General features: G+C 37.7%; 1 pseudogene; it reads right to left on the reverse strand.

Moving 5' to 3' along the window:
* Nucleotides 1-546: 546 nt before the first annotated feature.
* Nucleotides 547-19,564, reverse strand: LOC149567755 (ATP-dependent zinc metalloprotease FTSH 2, chloroplastic-like; annotated as a pseudogene).
* Between the last annotated feature and the right edge of the window lie 2,356 nt (nt 19,565-21,920).

Genomic DNA, 21,920 nt, shown 5'->3' on the forward strand with positions numbered 1-21,920 from the left:
ATTGAAAGAATAGAAAGTGATTTTAATTTTTCTATTCTCATTATCCTATGAAGAAATATTATTTAAATGATCCAAATTCTCATATATTTATATGAAAGTCAAATTTAATATGGAATTTTTTGATTATCAAGGGACCTCTTAGATAAATAAGAGGGAGTCTTTTTAAAGAATCAATTATTTATTTCCAACTAATTTTTTCAAACAAAAAAAAAAAGTGAGCATGCAATGATCCATAGGGAAGAAACGATAGAAGATGGTCAACCCATCATTCTATATAATCAATAGCTATAACCAACAAAAAATGGGATAATAGATAACAAATGGTCTAAAGATTCAATGAAATGACCACATAATACTCAAGGAAATATAACTTTAATCCTAAGTTTTCCTAGTCTCATGCTTGTAAGAAATCTAAGTTGTGTTGTGAGCTAGGAAAGGCCCCAACTTTGGGAAGAAAAGTAGCTAACTAGAATAAGCTTCATGGAATTATAGAGTGTTTCATGGATTATATTTTTACTTAATTACTTATTATAGAGCTATAACTCTCTACAAATCACATATAATAACATTTATGTTTTTATGATAACAAACTCTATACATACTATACATAATGGCACACGTGTCTAAAAAGAGACACAAAATCTCTCTACATATCAAAAAAATGGAAGGGATCTTTGTAAACTTAGATAGGATGGCCCTAAACTCATCCCCTAAAAGTGTCTCTTTTTCTAATAAGATCTCCACAATCTTATCCATTGCTACCCAATTACTCCTGATGTGACTCTTAGCCACCTCATATGCATTATCTAAAATGTCTCTTACTACTGTATCAATGTCTTCTGCTAGCTTCTCTGACATGGAATGCCTTCCCATCATGCATAAAATAATATCACCACTTTGGACTATAGGGTCCAATAGATCCCATGAACCAATTTCAGACATTCCAGACCTCATAACCATTTGCAAGTTACAGAAAAACATACTAAGTTTCCCATTTGATGCCTCACTTATAGAAATTTTCAAATAGCAAGGCTTAAATTAGAGTGTGTTACTAGAACTGAGAAATGAGAAACAAAATCCTAATGAAAATGCAATGAGAAATGAAATATTTAGAAGTTGTGTATATACGTACATACATATAGATAGATAGATATAACTTCATAAAACATAGATATAATTTCATATTTAAAAAAAATTAGTTCTAGAATTAATGATTAATAGAATTCAGCTCCAAATTTTATGTGCATTTGGAAATGCGTTACAATCTCCACTTAGAGAAAAATACCAGTTTTGCCATTTGTGTTGCCTACTGCAAGTCATTGGCTGCACCTAATGTGACCTCAAGTTCACTAAATATGACTTCTTTTACAACTTTTCCACCAAGAGCCCCCACAATTTGAGCAAAGACTTGTTGCTTGGTAGTAAGACTCGGGTCATCTCTAGGAAAAAACCATGTAAGACCACGTGCTTGTCCTCGAGGTAAAAGAGTAACTTTTTGAACTGGATCATGTCTAGGGGTCATCATGCTAACCTTGTAACAATTACCAAGACAAGTTTTAGTTGCATCTAAAACACACATTGATATCATATATTATTGCAAATCAGACTTCCAACTTGTGGTCCATACATATGTGAAGGGTCTACATAAAAGCATACAATAAAGTACTAATTGATGTTTGGTTTTATGTAGTTATGCACATATTGCATGTTCAACTTCATGGTAAGCCACCAAGCTCTTACTCTTTCCATTAGTCATTGATGTGCCCTCCATACTAGTCACAATCTTATCTATTGCATCATCAATTTCCTTACTTAATATGTATTGTTTGCCTTGTCTTCTAGCAAGAATTTTTGCTTTGTTCAAGAGGTTTGCAAGATCAACACCACTAAACTCAGGTGTTCTCATGGCAACAACATCAAGTAAGATATCTTTTCCTAGCTTTGTGTTGCTTGCATGAACCTTAAGAATGAATTTGTGACCATTTATATCAGGAACATCAACAGTGACTTGCAAGTGATAGGAAGATGATTTTCAACATTAGCATCATCATCTCTAGCTTCTCAACTATTTTGATAATATTGAATATCATTGGAACAACTGCATTTTTTAAGGAATCCTATCTTATAGAAAACGATCGTCTAGACAATGATTCGTAGAAGACCACTATGTTGTAATGAGATCTCCTATGTACCATGCTGACTGCAAAATTACTATAGATGAACAATTAAATACCAAGGTGATGAGATTTGTGATTAAATATTGTATAATGAGCATTGTATATTGTACAATTAACAAAGAGCATTGTAAGAAGATAACTTTTCATTGGTCATAATATGGGTGAATTTGAGTGAGGTGACCAAATTTTTCTTTCAAAACCATATGTGAAGATATAAATATTAAGTACAACATGTCCAATATTTTTGTAGATATACACATTAATTAGACCAAAATTTTCTTTCAAAATCATATGTGCAGATATAAACATTAACTAAAACATGTCCAATATTTTTGTAGATATACACATTAATTACACTAAATTTTTCTTTCAAAACCATATGTGTAGATATAAACATTTAAGTACAACATGTTCAATAAATTTTTAGATATATTTTCCTATGAAGAAAGACCATGCTTAGCAATATGAACCCATAACAAAATAACGAGACAATTGCTAGATTGTGGTTTCAATTTCGAAGAAAAGTTGATAAATGTAATTGTCCTTCCAAAAAGTCAATGGGCTTAAAGAATCAAAGAATTCTAATCACAACAACCTAGAGTCACTGTAGGCAACATGGTCACATTGAAGGGACCACAATTTTTGTTGATTGGTGGATGTGGACTTCCAATTGGAGGAACATGGAGGTGTGAATATCCAAGATGAGGATAACACTCCCATGTAAGAAGATGATAATGTACTAGAGGACATGATTGAAAAAGATGGTATTAGCATAGCTGATGAAGATGATCATGATGATGGTACTAGCACATCTGATAATGATGATTAAGATGGGTCTTGATATACCTATATTTGAGAATGCATATGAGCCCCTATACCAAGGCTCCCAAACAACTCTTCTCTTTGCTATATCATTGTTGGTGAACTTGAAGGTTATGAATGGTTTATCCAATGTAGCAATGTCATGTATGCTAAGGTATGCCATTTTTGTCATATTTAATGTTAGCATACCATTACTATTCATTATATTAACAATTCATATTTATTGTTGTAAGTTGATAGGTGAGTTTTTGTTACCATCATCAAACATTATGCCTCATTCATACCGAGAATTATCCACCATTATGAATCAAATTGGAATGAAGTATCAAACAATACATGCATGTCCCAATGATCACATTCTATATCATAAAAAACATGAATTTACAATAGAATGCCCTAATTTTTGTATTAGTAGATATCAGTCAGATCAAATAACAAAAAAGGTGTCTCACAAAGTTCTTTAGTACATTCTCATTATTCCATGTCTTGAACGATTATTTAGGTACACTAGCTTGGCACACTTTATGGATTACCATGCCTGCAATAGAAGTCAATATGACATTATGCAAATTGTGCAAATGGTTCTACATTTAAAGACATAAAAAATATGGACACACTTTAAAGAATAACCTCGTAATCTCAAGCTTTCATTAGCAACAGACACTATCAATCCATTTGGAGATATGAAATATGTTTACTCAATGTGGCATGTTTTTGCTATTAACAATAAAATTCCTCCTTGGATATCCATAAAGAGGGAGCACATAATGTTTTTGATTAGATAAATAGGTTTTATAGGGATCTTGAAACCCGAGAGTTAAAACATAATAGTTTGAACATAAGCGCTAGAAGCCCAACCACAAAAGTAACAAGTCTAAAGGCTGATAATAAGCACTAGGCCCTGTCAAATAAATAAAGGCCAAAGAAAAGGCCAAACAGAAAATACAAGACAAACAAAAAAAACAAAAGCTAGAACAAAAAGCCAGCCAAAAAGGAAAAAGATAGGAACTAATCCTCAATCTTTCTTTCCAACTCCTGCATGACCTGGGCAGCCTCCTGGGCCATCTGGTTCTCCTTGGCCTCCTGTTGGTGAGTCTTATGTTCTTCCTAGTCCAGAGTAGAAAAAGTGATACTAGTGGTATTATCATCATCAGATCTAGCTTTACCCCTGTCTTTTCCATCCACATCCCCCTGCATGTCTCTATCTTTAAGCCAATCAGTTAATGATAGAATGTTGTTATTAATCGAGTTGAGCAATGAGATCATCTGGCTAGACAGATTGTGATTGTAATTTTCTAGGTTGTGGATCCTCCTTTCTACCATGCTATGCCTATCATCATAATTTGTCCCTTTCTCCAAGCCCTTTAGATTCTTGGCTCCTTCCATTTGACCCACTTTCTCCTTAACCTCCTCTAGCTCATGAAAAAACCACTTGATTGACCTGTAATTGTCTATCATGCTATTGCAGGCATTGTTCAAGAGGTTCATCCCAGATTCCCTAACATTATTAGAGATTTCCACAATCACAGGGTTAATGAGCTCTTCAAGATGCAGTTCCTCTTGGCTGTCCACCAGGATTTGGGGGTTCATCACTTCTCTGAAAATACCCATTTTTGAAGTCCTCACATTAAAATTTCTCCAGGCTTTCCTCCTATCTTTGGCTAGAACCTCCTCCCCCTTAGCTCCAAAACTATCTTTTATTTGGTGAGCTTGGGGATGGATAGGGGAGAGAGGGAGCAAAGAAGAGTTTGGGTCCTACTGCAACCCCTCATCCTCTATGCCCACCCTCTTGCATTTCTTCCCACCCTGGGTTTCCTTTTTTTCCTCCCACCTCTCCTTTTCCTCATCTTCAGACTCTATAGCCTCCTCTTCATCATAGGTGTCCTGCTCCTCATTCCCAAGCTTCTTTTGACCATGATCTCTAGGGCTTTTTCTTCTAGGGGTAATGGGGAAGGGTGACTTCTTTACATTAGGCATTGCTTTTTTACCAGAGAAAGTAAGCCCCTCTTCCTCATAAGTAATGCTTTGTATATCATCCGAGTTAGAGGAGTAGCTAGAGCTTTTAATTTCCTCATTTCCATCTTGTGAAGGGATCTTACTTATCGTATGAGCCTAGAAGTGCTCATAGATGAGCAGTAACAACCCCTCATGCAAAGCAGGGTTAGTAGAGGGTTTCTTTTTGAAGCTTGACACTGCCTTGCTCATAGAGTTCAAAAAATAGAAAGGGAAATAAATTTTGTTATCATGCTAAAAATGATTCAAAAGAACGAAATGGTGGGTGTGAACACGATAAAACCTAGGGTCAAGAGTAATGTACTCAATGACAACACACAGAACATACCTCCAAATCTTCATTATAGAATTTGGATCATAAAACGTATCACTCTTTTTTAGGGCATTCAACTCCTTAGAGTTGTCGACAAAGTCCTTCACTGCACTAGCCGAATGCTTTTTGTCCCAAGAACTTAAAGCCCACCATCGGGATCTCAGTAACAACCAAAATCACCTCCTCCATGAAATGTCCCTTTACTGATTTTTTTATGATATTTCTAGCCTCAAATCAGAACTTTAAAATCAAACAACCAATATTACAAAGATCTGCCAATTTCCCAATAAAACCCAAATCGGGTATGTCCAAATTAGTGCCAAAAACTTCACAACTTCACAAATTATTAATAAATCTGAAAATGGAAATTTTTATAGAAATTTCAGTAGCATAACAGCCTACAAAATAACATTTCCAAATTTTTATAGCCTTTACACAACAGCCCACAAATGTAGGGCAAAACTATGCTCAATCGGGCTCCCGAAATTAACACAAAAAATGCCCGAAAACACCACAAAACACTCATAAACTATCTCAGAAGTTTAATCATGACCCAATACATATATTCAGCCCTATTTTAACATCATAAAGTCTGAAATACAACAGCAAACCAAACTGATATGAAACACTCAACTGAAAACCCAAACTCAAACAAAAAACAACCCCGAAAACACCCAAATCGGCACTATTCAGCACAAAGGCAAACTCTGTATGAGCATGCACATGGAATGGCTTCAAACTCCCACCCTTAGCCTTCCTGGAAATCTGCAAACTCCCGTTCTTGGGTCTCCTTCTCCACAGGTTTGGCAGCCTCTGAAGAACAACAAGAAAATTAGCAAGAATCAAGATGTAGAATGAGCCCAAAATGCCTCCAAACCCCTTTTAAAGAGGGCATAACCCTAACTCATGTCCAAGAGGGGTTAATAAAATATAATTTAATAATAATTTTTATTTATTAGTCCATTGGTTTCCAAAGATTAACCCCTTTTTCCAAAATTTCACCTTTTTGGAGCCTGCCTGCCTTAACAAAGTTTATTTTTTTTAAAATTATTTGAATAGGGGACATGACAAGTCCTCCCCTCCCAAATATTGCTTGTCCTCAAGCAATGAAGGTTGGAATTCTCAAGAATATGTTCTCCTTCCCAAGTTTCATCCTCTAGTGGTAATCCTTTCCATTTGACCAAATGCTCTATGATGCTCCTATTTCTCAACCTTTTCTCTCTTGTATCCAAAATTTCTTCTGGTATCAAAACTAATTTCCCTTCATCATCAAGAGGTGGTAATTCTGTAGATACTATGGTTTGCTGGCCTAGAACCTTCTTTAAGCAAGATACATGAAAAATATTATGTATTTTGCTATTTGGTGGGAGCTCCAATTCATAAGCTACCTCTCCTACCTTCTTGATGATTTTATAAGGCCCATAGAACCTTGGCTTGAGTTTCTCTGCCCCACTTCTCTTCAAGGTGCTTTGCTTATATGGCTGCAACCTAACAAATACCAAATCTCCCACCTCAAAATATCTTTCAATCCTTTTCCTGTCAGCATATATCTTTTGTTGGTTTTGTGCATGTTGTAGATTATCCTTGAGGGACCTTATTATGTCTTGGCTTTGCTTGATGAAATCACTTGCTGCGGGTACTCTGCTATCGAAAAGTATTAGATCAACAAAGGAAAGGGCATCATAACCATAAAGAGCATGAAAATGAGGCATACCAATAGACATGTGATGAGATGTATTGTAACAATACTCCCCTAGGTGTAACCATTTCACCCAAGCATGTTGTTGATTTGAAACAGAGTTCCTCAAATATCCTTCTATCCATTTATTAACTATCTCTGTTTGTCCATCTGTTTGAGGGTGATAGCTAGTACTGGGAGTGATTTCAGTTCCTACCAAATGAAAGAGCTCCTTCCAAAAAGAGCTGAGGAATCTACTGTCCCGGTCACTAACAATGTTTCTAGGCAAACCATGTAATCTAAAAATTTCCTTGAAGAACAATTCGGCCACTTGTGATGCCTTGAAATTAGATGTGATAGGAAAGAAATATGCATACTTAGTTAGTCTATCTACCACCACATATATGCAATCCTTACCTTAAACCTTGGGCAACCCTGTGATGAAATCCATGGAAATACTTTCCCATTTTTGTTCGGGAATAGGAAGTGGCTGCAACAACCCTGCAGGAAAATTTTGCTCACTCTTGCTTTGTTGGCATACCATACATTCCTTAATGTGTTTAAGGACATCCTCCTTCATACCCTTCCATGAAAACTACTCTCGAATTTGCCTGTATGTCTTGAAGTATCCCTGGTGACCAGCCAAAGGTGTGTCATGAAAGGCCCTCAATATCCTCTCCTTAGTTTTTGACCTTGGCACTAAGAAGATCCTGTTCTTGTAATAAATCAATTCATCAACAACCTTGTACCTATTATCATCCACTAACTTATCCAAAATCTTGGTGGCAAATGAATCTTTAGCATACTCTAAAATTATGGAGACTTTCTAATCAGCAGAGATAGATGATAAGGAACACAAAGTGGGCTTTCTTGAGAGAGCATCAGCAACCACATTATTCTTTCCTTTCATGTATTCAATATCAAAATCATAAGCTTGCAATTTTCTTACCCATTTTTGTTGACGATCATTCAAATCCTTTTGGTTCAAGAAGAACCTGAGGCTATTATGGTCTGTCTTTACAATGAATCTCCCACATACCAAATATTGTCTAAACTTATGAAGTGCATGCATAATTGCCAACATTTCTTTATCATAGATGGAGTACCCTTTCTCTGATTGATTTAATTTTTGACTCTCAAATGCTATTGGATGTCCCCTTTGAGTTAGGACAGCCCCTATACCTTCTCCCGAAGCATCACATTCGACAACAAAAGGTAAAGAGAAATCTGGAATTGCAAGCACAGGGCATGAACTCATTAGCTCCTTAAGCTTATCAAATTTTTTTGTGCCTCTTCTGTCCAAACAAAAGCTCCTTTCTTTGTCAAATCAGTCAAGGGGGCAGCAAGCTGAGAAAATCCCTCGGCAAATCTCCTATAGTAGCTACACAACCCGAAGAAACCTCTCAACTGTGTAAGATTAGTGGGTGGAGGCCAATCCAAAATTGCCTGGTTTTTTTGTTGATCAACCTGTACTCCTTTAGAGCTTATAATATGTCCCAAATATAGGATCTCTATCAAACCAAACTCACATTTAGATAGCTTAGCATAGAAGGATTGCTGCTCCAAGATTCCCAAAACAGTGTCTATGTGCTTTAGATGCTCTTCCCATGTTTTACTGTATATCAAGATATCATCAAAGAAAACCAAAACAAATTTTCGAAGATGCTGACTGAATACCTTATTCATACAAGATTGGAATGTTGCAGGTGCATTAGTGAGTCCAAATGGCATAACAAGAAATTTAAAGTGCCCATAGTGACATCTGAAAGCAGTCTTTTCCACATCTTCACTCCTCATTCGGATTTGATGGTAGCCTGATCTTAAGTCAATTTTTGAGAAGTATACAACACCATGTAACTCATCAATGAGTTCATCTATGTGTGGTATGGGATACCTATTTTTTATGGTCTTCTTGTTTAGAGCCCTGTAGTCTATACACATTCTCATTGTACCATCCTTTTTCTTGACAAGTACCACAGATGATGCAAATGGACTAGAGCTAGGCCTTATGAATCCCATGTCCAAGAGTTCTTTAATAGTTTTTTCAATTTCTTCCTTATAACCTCTTGGATGGCGATATGGGGTTGTTATAACTGGTTTGGCACCCTGTTCTAACTCTATAACATGCTCAAAACCTCTATCTGGTGGTAATCCTGGAGGCAAATCATTGAAAACTATACTATGCTTATCAAGAATATTTTGAATTTCAAAATGGAAATTACCTTGATTCTTTGGAGAGCTTGTTGGTTGGATTATGACTCCTGCTGCCCATGTTACTTGTCCTCTTCGAAAAGTCCTCTCCATCCTCTTTACAAAGACCGCCTTAGGTGCTCCATTCGATAACCCTCTCAATATGACTTCTTTCCCATTGGAATGAAGTTTAAACTCCATAGTTTGATGGTTCATGTAATAGCCTCCAATAGAGTGCAACCATTGAACACCCAATACAAGATCTGTCTCCCCAATACCAACCACATAGAAGTCATCACATAACTCATAATCTCCTAAGGTCATCTTGAGTTGTTTCACCAGCCGTGTGCAAGGCATAGTGAATCCATCAGCTACAGTAACATTGAATCCCTCAAAATCTTCTGCTTTAAGCCCTCTTTTCATGACAAATGCCTCATCAATAAAATTGTGAGTTGCCCCACTATCAAGAAGAACAGTCAACCTTTGCCCTGCTAGTACCCCTCGAATTCGGAAGGGATGGTATCTTGGTACTCCTGATAATGCTGCTAAAGTGCCATCCTTGCTGATTTCTTTTACTTTATCTTCTTCTACCTCCTCCTTAGCATCATGAAATTCCTCATGCTCATCTGAATTAGATTCTAAAGCAACTTCAATATAGTGCACTTGACCTTTCCCCAAACATCTGTGTCCTGGAACCCATGGTTCTCTACAAGTAAAACAAAGCTTTTTCCTTCGTAATTCACTCCTAGTCTCTTCATCTACCTTCTTTTTTGCCACATTTGTTACATCTTTTGGTGGTAGTGTTGGGAAAGTCTTTTTCTGAAAATTTCCCTTATGTTGCCAAAGATTTGGGGGTTTTTGATTAGTGATTGATTTCAAAGGCACGCAAGTTTCAAGTTGCAAGCTTCTTTTGATAGCTTCCTGTAAGGTTGAGGGTGAGAAAGCCTTAACCAAACCCTTAACAGAATTTTCTAAACCATCAATAAAAAGATAAACGATCCTCTTTTCACTTATATCAGGTACCATAACAACCACTTTTTGAAATTCTTCTATATACTCATTAACTGATTTGTTTTGCTTCAACTTTGACAATTCTTTAAAGTACTCTTCATCATCCTTAAGGTCAAATCTATCTATCACCCTTTGATTGAAATCTTCAAATGTAGTTACCTGATCGTGACCTTGAGTAGTCATTCCATGATACCACCAATCATAGGCTGCATCTTCCAAGTGTAGACTTGCAAATTGAATAGCATCATTCTCTTTCATGGGGTTAAGTGTGAAGAAAGTTTGTAATTTTTGTAGCCATGCTCTAGCTGAAATTTTATTTGTTCCATCAAAAGTAGGTGCTGTAAACTTGCTTATTTTATTTTTGAGCTCTCTTCCACTTGTGTCATGCTCCCTCCTGTTCTCTTTCTTGGGCATCAAAGCGTTCATCATATCCACATATTCTCTAAAAGGAACTGAACTACGAAAGTCATCATCTAAGCCATTGTAAGTAGCTCTTAATGTAATCAAATTACCTGTAACCTCTTCCACTAGATTAATGGCTGGATTTGGTACTGGTGGCTCATCTGCAGGCAAGAAAATAGATTTGGTTGATTTAGATGGTGTGGATCTCCCATTTCTCGGCTCCTCTGAAGTGCTCCCTTTCTCATTAATAGATGCAATTCCTTGTAATTTTTCTATCAATATTCGCAAAGCCTCTCTAGTTTCCACCAAACCATCCACTGTTTGCTTCTGAGTATTTTGGATGTCTTGGAAGAATTTCTTTGCCATCTCATCTGGATCAGCCATACTTTTTTCTTCCTTGGATTTTGTACTTTTGCTTTCAACTGGGGGTTTGATCAAAATTTCTTTATTCTTTTCTCACTGCAATGATCTTTTTTCTCTTTCACTTAGTTGCATGCAATCATAAAATATGACATGCAAGATCTGGGTAGTTATCAAAACTTGACATGCAAGATCTGGGTAGTTGTTAAAACTGACATGCAACTTCTACAAACCCTCAGGCTGGCAAGATCATGGCTCTGATACCACTGAAATGTCCCTTTACTGATTTTTTTATGATATTTCCAGCCTCAAATCAGAACTTTAAAATCAAACAACCAATATTACAAAGATCTGCCAATTTCCCAATAAAACCCAAATCGGGTATGTCCAAATTAGTGCCAAAAACTTCACAACTTCACAAATTATTAATAAATCTGAAAATGGACATTTTTATAGAAATTTCAGTAGCATAACAGCCTACAAAATGAAATTTCTAGATTTTTATAGCCTTTACACAACAGACCACAAATGTAGGGCAAAACTATGCTCAATCGGGCTCTCGAAATTAACACAAAAAATGCCCGGAAACACCACAAAACACTCATAAACTATCTTAGAAGTTTAATCATGACCCAATACATATATTCAGCCCTATTTTAACATCATAAAGTCTGAAATACAACAGCAAACCAAACTGATATGAAACACTCAACTGAAAACCCAAACTCAAACCAAAAACAACCCCGAAAACACCCAAATCGGCACTATTCAGCACAAAGGCAAACTCTGTATGAGAATGCACATGGAATGGCTTCAAACTCCCAACCTTAACCTTGTTGGAAACTTGAAAACTCCCATTCTTGGGTCTCCTTCTCCACAGGTTTGGCAGCCTCTGAAGAATAACAAGAAAATTAGCAAGAATCAAGATGTAGAATGAGCCCAAAATGCCTCCAAACCCCTTTTAAAGAGGGCATAACCCTAACTCACGTCCAAGAGGGGTTAATAAAATATAATTTAATAATAATTTTTATTTATTAGTCCATTGGTTTTCAAAGATTAACCCCTTTTTCCGAAATTTCACCTTTTTGGAGCCTGCCTGCCTTAACAAAGTTTTTTTTTTTAAAAATTATTTGAATAGGGGACATGACACTCCATTATTAGAAAAGCTATCCCATTCACCTTGAATCTACCATCCTTCCACAAATTGACCATGCTATCGGGCACATTTTGGTTGTAACCATGCAACTTCATGATATACCTTGAAATCTCGCCCTAAATCAGCTTCTCCCATACTTTCTCCCTGCTTCTCAATTTCTTCATTTTTCCCACCAATTCTTTTCTGCACCTTTCACCCACCATATTAGCACTTTGCTCTCCCACAATTCTCATAAGCACAACCCTCTAAAACCTCACCACCTGATAGGGTTCTCTATGTTTTAGAGAGAGATTGAAGAAATAAGCCTTGTTGTTGCTTAGGTTACAAATGCAAAAAATGACCCATAAAGTGTGCTGAATAAACTATAATAATTCCCACTTCTTGCATTTACCAATGCAACCTTTAAGAGTTGTACCCTTTCCCCATAAGCCTTTCCTATTCATAATTGCAAATTGATCTCCTCCGTACTCCCTTAGATCTTATCCAGCTCGATCAAGCTCTTAACATCCACTAGAAAACTCTTTCCCAGTTGCCAGGTCATTTTTTGGTCAGATTGGACACCTTTATTTGCGAACCAATCTGCCATCGGGTTTACTTCTTAGAAAACGTGAGTGACATGGACTCTATCAAATTTAGCAAGAGTCTCATGTGTCTCATCAATAAGATTTGCAATCGACCACGAATAATAGATTTTCCATTTAAACATTTAATAATGTTATTCAAGTCCCCTTCAAGCCATAGATTAGTAACTCCTACTTCAAAAGCTAGTTTCACCACATGGCAGGCCATACTTTCTTCCGCAAAGTGATTAGTTTGGAATCCTAGTAGGAGAGAGAAGGCCACTACTTCATCCCCAAATTCATTCTTAATTATGCCTCCACATCCCAAGGAGCTATGATTTCCCTTAAAGGCCCTATCAAAATTGGCTTTATGCCATCCTTCAGGGGGGAGAAGGCACTTGGCTTCCTATTTTTTTTAACATTCTTTCTTTTTCCTTCTCCATTTTCCTACCGCCCACTTTGATATCTCCCCCCTTCCTTGCTAGGTAGTTTTCCTTTATATTTTTGTGAGTCTTCTTCCTGAGAACAATGGCTAGCTCCTCTTTGTCTCTAAAGATTCTATTGTTTGTCTCCTTCCATATGCTCCAACAGTAGTGGGGTAAGATCTAGGTTCCTAATTCCTGCAAAATAGGGGATTTGAACAAGGATTTCCATTGGTAGAAAAAATCTAGAAGATTATCTGACATGCACCAGCTAATCCCTAAGTCTTGGGTCAGGAAGTCCCAGACCTCCCTAGAGAAGGAACAATGAATGAACAAGTGGTTGCTTGTTTCCAGCTGGTTCTTACATAAACTACAAATGCTTGGCAAAATCTGTCCTTTTTTTATAAGGTTATCTTGAGTGAGAATTTTGTTTTGTAAGGCTAGCCAATAAAATATATTGATTTTAGGAGTGAGGCTTGGGATCCAAGCTTTCGACCATGGAGGCTTCTCTTTTAAGCTCCAAAGAGCCATATACCTAGAAGCAACAGAGTAGTTTCCACTAGAGTTGTCCCCGCAGATCATTTCATCCCTCTTGTTGCTAAGAGCCATTGAATTTAACATTAAAATGATTGGTTTTAGATCATCAGAGATTATAAACAGATCTATCCAACCCTGGTCATTCCTATAGTTGCAGACTTTCAACCCAAAAAGTTGAATACAATGGTTCGCCCAAACATCATAGATAGGATTGTTCATTAGGGGGCCCTGAATAAGCCAACTATCAGACCATAACTGGATATCCTCCCCATTCCCCAATTTCCAAGATACTTTTGCCTTTTCCAGGTCCCTGGCTTTCAGAAAACCATTCTAGATAGTTGATCCTCTAGGAATGTCCTCGCTAAAAAGGGTGAATTGAATAGAAGGCCTCTTAATGTACTTTTTGACCAAGATGTCTCTCCATTCCCTAGTGCTGTTGAAGATACACCATAATTGATTTTCCAAAAGAGCCTTATTAAGATAAGTAAGCTTCGCTATGCCAAGACCTCCATAATTCTTAGGGAGATTGACTTTGTCCTAGACAACTAGTGGGTATCTTTTTTTCCCTTCAACTCCTGTCCATAAGAAATCTCTCTGAATTTTTTCCATCCTCTCCACAAATTTAACTAGAATCACAAAGAGGCTTAAAGTGTACAATGGAAAATTTTGAAGGGTGGATTTAACCAGCTGACATTTGCCAACTTGACTAAGAATAGCTCCTTTCCAGCCAACAAGCTTTTTGCTGAACCTATCCATAATACCATTCCAGAAGGAGTCAGAGGAATCTGACCCAAAAGAAGCCCAAAGTAGGTAGAGGGAAACTTTCCCACATTACAACCCAAAATCCTAGAAATTTTCCTTTATCTATCCTCTGGGGTATTAATAAAATATAAAGAGCTCTTTTCCCAGTTAATTAGTTGGCCTGACCCTCTGGAGTAGATATCCAGGACATCCTTCATGGATTTTTCCTCCTTCACAGAAGCCTCCCCCCCCCATGATATTATCATCAACGAAATGCCGATGTGAGAAATGATCACTTTTAGAGGAAGGTTTTATCCCTTTGATTCTGCCTTCTTTCTTCTTTCTCTCAATAAGCCTTCCCATACATTTAGCTAGGATAATGAAGAGTATTGGTGAGAGAGGATCCCCCTACCACAGTCCTCTTGAGGGTTTGAAAAAATCTGAAGGGGCTTCATTAACTAACACATCAAGAGAGGAAGTAGAGACAAGCTAAGATATCAGTTTACAAACTTTTAAATCAAACCCAAAAGCCTTGAGCACCATATCAAGAAGAGTCTAGTCAACTCAGTCATAGGCTTTAGATAGGTCTAGTTTAAGCAACATTTCTTCTCATTTTCCAGCTTCCATAGAGTGGATTACTTCATGCACCATCATGACCAATTCTAAAATCTGTCTACCTAGGACAAAACCTATTTGTTGCTGCGATGTAATCAAAGGGAGGAGCTTGAGCAGCCTAGAGGTAAGAACCTTCGAGATAATCTTGTAAAAGGAATTGAACAAGCTAATAGGTCTGGACTTGTCCAAAGAGTTAGCCCAGGACACCTTAGGGACGAGGACTAGAAAAGTGGAGCTAATCTCCTCAAGAATGCTCCTGGCTCCAAAGAATTCTTGAACTACCTTCACCACATCATCCATCACCACCTGCCAATACATCTAAAAATAGAAGGTAAGGAACCCATTAGGGCTAGGAGATTTATCCATAGGCAAGGAAAAGAGAGCTTCATGAACTTCAATAACAGAAGGAATGGCTCGAAGCATTAAGTTATGATGAGGTTGGATTAACTAAGGAATAGATACAACCAAGTCTTCTTGGGCCACCTTTGATAGAAGAGAATCCCAAGACAAGAGAGAAGAGAAGAAGGAGATAGCTTCAATTGATATTTCCTTCTCCTTAGTCATCAGATCTTGCCCTTTCATGATGCCAACAATTCTGTTATTAGCTCTATGCTTGAGGGTGGTTAAATGAAAGAACTTTGAATTCTGATCACCATCTTTAAGCCAGTTGACCCTAGATCTTTTCCTCTAGAACTTCTCCTCTTTGCTGATGATATTATGTAAGTCTGTAAGAATAGACAACTTAGCCTCCCGATTAAGCTCATCATACTCGTCCTATTGAATAGAGGCTTGAACAAAAATAAGTTTGTTAGTCAAGACATCTTTCTCATGAAAGATATGGCCAAAATCAGTCTTATTCCAAACTTAACCATTCTCTTAACATTACTCAGTTTCCTGGAAACTCTAAACATAACAGTGCCTTCCACTTCTAAACCCCACAAAAATTTGACTTTATCCAAAAGATCAGGATGAGAAGTCCACATTTTTTCAAATCTGAAGGGGGGGTTACTTCTAGGTTCTATAGGAGCAACCGAGAGGGAGATAGGAGAATGATCAAATCCCACTCTAGGCAGGAGAGCTAACCTACAAGAGAAAGACTTCAACCAATTAGGGGAGATTAAAGCTCTGTCCAATCTAACCTAGATGCAGTCCTACCCCAAGTGCTTGTTTGACCAAGTAAAGGCACCTCCCATAAGATCCAGATCCAAAAAAGCCAAACCATTGATGAAGTTAGAGAGGTCTTATTTACTTTCCCAATCCACGATCAGACCACCCATCTTCTCCACATCCACAAGAAGAGTATTGAAATCTCCCATAATGATGCCTTTCTTTAAATTACTACTTTGCACCAGGTTTCCTACTTTAGTCTAGTGATTTTTTCTATCTCTTTTATTGTTAGGATTATATAAATTTAGAAAAAACCAATTTTCATTGGATTGAATATGATGAACATGACAGAGAATAATATTACCCTCATTAAACACTACTTCAACTCTAAAATGCTTGGTATTAAACTGGGTCAGTAGACCACCAGAGACACCCTCTACATTTGAAGCCTCCCTACTCATCATGCTACTAAACTTAATTTTCCTTAGAGATTCCTTTTTCATCTTAGTTTCTTGGATCATCAAAATATCAGGGCTTTGATCTTTGATCAAATTTCTTATAATTTTTTGTTTGTGGGCTCCATTTAAGCCCCTTATATTCCATGATATGATCTTCATTTTCCATTCTTGGAACACTCCTGAAGAGTTATCTGGTGCCCATTCGCCAAGCATCTTCTGGTCTCCTCCTCTCTAGTTTGCTTCTCTATTTTTCTACCTTTTCTAGCCACTGTTCCCACATCTGGTTTGTAGCTACTTCTAGTCTCCACCGGAGAGGCCAAAGAGGGTTCTCTAAAATTTTTCTTCCTAGGCTTAGGGGAAAGAAAAGATTCTCTTTCCAAAATAGAGTCCAAAGACCTAGATACTATTTGAGCTTTCTTTGGAGTTCTAGGAGGATCCTCCTAATCATCGAGCACCCTCACCAAAACTTCTTTCTCTTTCTCTACAACACTTTCAGCTCCTACTCTAGAGGAAACAAAATTATTGTCTGGGCCTTGATAGATAATTATATCCTTATTAACTCTATCCTTTTCTTTGTCTTTGGCGGCCAAAACACTTCTCCCTTTAGACTCAGGGATCCCTTTCGGATCTGCTTCCTTCATAATCTGCTGAGGAGCTCCCTTGCAATTTTTAACCATAGGCTTTACCTATTGCAAATCTTTTGCCCCTTCCACAATTTGAGAGTCTTCTGACTCATGAAAGTCAACTTGGTTTCCTTCTAGGGAATTTGCCTCTAGCTTTTCCTTTAGATTTGCAAATACTTCACCATTTGAAGTTTTTTGGGCATGCTCTTTAGAATAAGGAAAATCCTTCTTATCTTTGGTTTGAGCTATTTTGGTAGAAGGTGGTAACTTATTTGTAATGTCCTTCTTAACTTCTCTAGCCTTCTAACCAACCATAATAGGATTAGCCTTGTGGCCTATGCTGGTTGTCTTCCTCTTCCAAATTTTCTTGTCTTTATTGAGATAAGAGGAAGGGAGAGACTTCTTCTTCTTGTCCATCTTCACTTTTAGACATTGAAAAGCCTTATGTCCAGTCTTAAAAAAATGATAGAAACCAAAAGGTATGCTCTCATAGTCCATCTGCTATATGTGAGTGCCAAGCTTAGACTCGAAGCACACCACTTCCAGTATATCATCCCCTTCCCTTACTCCTATGCATATCCTCACATAGGTAAGTCTACTCGTAGAAGCAATAATATGATCAATTGATAATAGTTCTCCAAAGGAACTAGCCACACCCATAAAAACATCGTCATTCTAGAATTTCAAGGGTAGCTCAAGGAGTCTAACCCATACTGGAGCTTGCTGAAAAAAAGATTCATTTAATTCCAATTTTGAAGACCAATTCTGCAACACCAGAGTTGCCTGTCTTATACTCTAGGGTCCTTCACATAGAATATTAGCCATGTCCTCATTACAAGTAAAGTCAAAAGAGAGAAACCCCTTTGCCATCGTAGTAATGTTGACCTGACCTTTAAGATGCCATTTCTTCAAGGTGAAGGACCACACCACATTAATGTTTGGTCTCTAACCAATAAAATTTCCAACCAGTGTGGATGCTATCGAAGCTATGCTATGATCAACTAATTTGTCTGGAATAGCAATCATGCACAATCCCTTTTCCAGACTTGATACAATCTTAACCAGAGGAAAAGATGACTTACCAAATGGTTTGACACCAAAGAGCGAGGCCCATTTTGCTGGAAGATTCCCTAGCCTGACCACATAGGGTTGCATTTTTGGCTTGATCTGGACTTCACCATTAGCATGTGAGTTCCCATCCCCATTTTTTGCCTCTCCACACTCTACCTGAAAACCCTCCTTCATACCTAGTTCTTTAGACCCTCCTCCCTGAGGACTCCTGCCCTGTGAATGATTATACCAGGTATTTTTTTTAATTTATTAGTTATCTAAATTAATTTATAAATAGTGCATCAAAATGGTCATAATAATTATGTAATGTTTTTGATTAGATAAATAAGTTTTACAAGGATCTTGAAACCCAAGAGTTAAAACATTAACAAGGCTGATAACAAGCGTGAAAAGCCCAGCAAAAAAAGTTTTAGTTGAAAGGTTGAAAATAAGCACAAGGCCCAGCCGACAGATAAAAACCAAAGAAAAGGCCAGGAACAGAAACAACAAGAAATGACCAGGGTAAAATCCCTTACAAAAAGCCAAAAAAAGGCACAAAAAGAAACAAAATAATAGGCAGAGGATTAGTCCTCATTCTTTGTCTCTAGGTCTTGCATGACCTAAGCTACCTCATAGGCCATCTTGTTCTCCTTGATCTCTTGCTGGTGCGCCCTTTGATCCTCTTTGTCCTAACCATTGTTGATGTTGTTCTTTGTGGTGTCGACCCCCATTTTGGCTTCTTCCCTATCTTTACCATCCTCATCATCCTTCATAACTCTGTCTTTGATCCATCTTGTTAAAGATATGATGTTGCTGTTAATGGAGCTTAGCATCAAAATCATCTAATTCAAGAGATTATGATTGTAGATTTTGAGGGTGTTAATCCTTCTCTTTCTCTAGACTAAGCCTCTCACCATTGTCATCTCTTTTATTAGAGTCCACTCCATTCTTGTTATCCTTTATATGACCCACCTGCTCTTTGACCTCCTCCAGCTCATGGAAAAGCCACTTGATTGATCTGAAGTTATCAATCATGCTATTGCGGGCAATGTTCAAGAGATTCAACCCGATTTCCCTAGCTTTGTCCAAACTAGCCACAATCACCGAGTCAATGAGTTCTTCAAGCCTCGTCTCTTCTTGGTTATCCACAAGGACCTGCGAGATCATGGCCTCTCTAAAAATGCCCATTCTTGAGGTCTTAACTTTAAAGTTTTTCCAAGCTTTCCTCCTATTATTTACCTGCACCTTCCCACCCTCAGCCTCAAAATCCAAATTTTGTTCCTCAGGTTGTGCATGAATATGGATAGGTGAAAGAGGTAGCGAAGACATGTCTCATTCTCTCATCCTCTAGACCCTCCCTCTTGCATTTCTTCCCTCCTCGATCATCCTTAATTTCCTCCTGCATCTCCATTTCCTCCTCTTTCATCTCCACATCCTCCTCTTCATCACTGTCATCCTTCACATCTTTCACAAGATGCTTCTGCCCATGATCGCTAGGACTTTTTCTGCAAGGGTTGATGGAGGAAGGTGAGTTCTTGACTTGATGGGTGGCTTTTTTATCAGTAGATTAAATCACGTTATCCTTAGAGCTAAAGCTTTGAATGTCATCTAAGTCTGAAGAGTAGCTAGAGCTTCCAGAGGTCACATTCTCAGTTTGAGGGGGAGCCTTCCTTATAGCCTGAGCTTTAAAATGCTCATAAATAAGCAATAGGAGCCCCTCATGCAATGTAGGGTTATCAGTAGGCTTCTTTTTGAAGCTAACCACTACCTTTCTCAAAGAAGTTAACAAGTAAAAAGGAAAAGAAATTTTACGGCTGCACCAAAAATGATTCAAAAGAACAAAGTGGTGGGTACTAGCCCTATCAAACCTAGGGTCCAAAGTTATATACTCTATAGCAGCTCTTAGAACATACCTCCACATTTTCTTCATGGTATGAGGAACATAGTACATGCCAATCTTCTTCAGGGCTTCCAGTTCCTTCTCATCCTTAACAAAATCCTGCACAGCATTAGCCGAGAGCTTCTTGTCCCTAAAAAAATTAAAAGCCTCAATCGAGATTTTAGCAACGATCAAAATCACCTCCTCAGTGATCATGAAAAAAACACCATTCACTTTCACTTTTCCATCCTTCCATGAACCAATCATACTATTGGTCACCTCTTGATCAAAGCCATGCAATTTCGTAATGTATCTGGTAATCTCGCCTTGATCCAGCTGCTCCCAAACTTTGTCCTTGCTCTTCCATTTCTCAATTTTGCCCATTGGCTCCTTTCTACACCTTTCACCAACCATTTTTGCACTCTACACACCCTCAATTCTTATATGCACCTCACACTGCAATAGATTGGATCCTTTGTGAATAAGCAGAATGCAGAAAGAATTAACCCTTCTATTGCTCCTATTGTAAAAGTAATAAACAACCCACAAAGCATGTCGACTAGTCTATAATAAATTGCAGCAATTACAATTTCCCATGCTAACTTTTTGGGAAGTACCCTTTCCCCTTAATCCATTCATACTCATAATTGCAAATTGATATTCTCTGTACTTCCTTGGATCTTGTCTAGATCGATCATGCTTTTAACATCTGAGGGCAAAGTATTTCTGGGATGCCATGTCATAATTTGGCTTGTACCGACCCCAATATTTGCAAACTTGTCAGCAACCGGGTTAGCTTCCCAAAAAATATGAGTGACGTGGACTCTACTAAATTTGGCAAGAGTCTGATGAGTCTCATCAATAAGATTCACAATCGACCATGATGGATGAGAGTTTCCATTAATACATTTTATAATGTTGTTCGAATCCCCTTCAAGCCAAAGATTAGTAACTCCAATTTCAAAAGCCAGTTTGACAGCATTACACGCAGCATTTGCTTTCGCAAAGTGGTTGGTTTGATAACCTAGTGGGAGGGAAAAAGCCACAATACCATCTCCATTTTCATTCCTTATTATGCCTCCACTTCCTGAGGAGCCAGGATTTCCCTTGGATGCTCCATCGAAGTTGGCTTTATGCCAACCTTCTGAGGGGAGAAGCCATTTGGCTTCCTATCTTTTCATCTTTCTGTCTTTTGCCTTCTCTTTTTTTCTGCCACCTAATTCAATATCTCCCCCTTTCCTTATTGAATAGTTTTCCTTTATGTTCGCAAATATTTTCTTTCCTATCACTATAGATGGCTCCTCTTTATCTTTGAAGATTCTATTATTTCTCTCCTTCTAAATGCTCCAACAGAAATGAGGCAGGATCCAGGAACTTAATTCTTGAAGTTGAGACCTATTGAACATACACTTCCATTGACATAAGAGATCTAGGAGGTTAAAAGGCACACACCTACTAAAGCCCAAGTCTTGGGTGAGGAAAACCCAAACCTCCTTAGAGAAAGAGCACTGAATGAAAAAATGATTGCCACTCTCTGTCTGATCTTTACATAACACACATCTGCTATGCATAATATGACCTCTTTTAATAAGGTTATCCTGGGTAAGGATTTTGTCCTGTAGAGCCAGCCAATAGAACATATTAATTTTTGGAATGAGGCTAGGAATCCAAGCCCTCAACCAAGGAGGGATCTCTTTTAATCTCCAAAGGGCCGAGTACCCAGAGGCTGCAGTATATTGCCCATTGGTATTATCTCCCTAGACCAATTCATCATTTTTTTAATTCAGGGCCATAGAGCTAAGCATA

This window comes from Cupressus sempervirens, chromosome 3 (genome assembly GCF_028749045.1).
Source record: "Cupressus sempervirens isolate cs-2001-9-10 chromosome 3, ASM2874904v1, whole genome shotgun sequence".
Classification (NCBI taxonomy): Eukaryota; Viridiplantae; Streptophyta; class Pinopsida; order Cupressales; family Cupressaceae; genus Cupressus; species Cupressus sempervirens.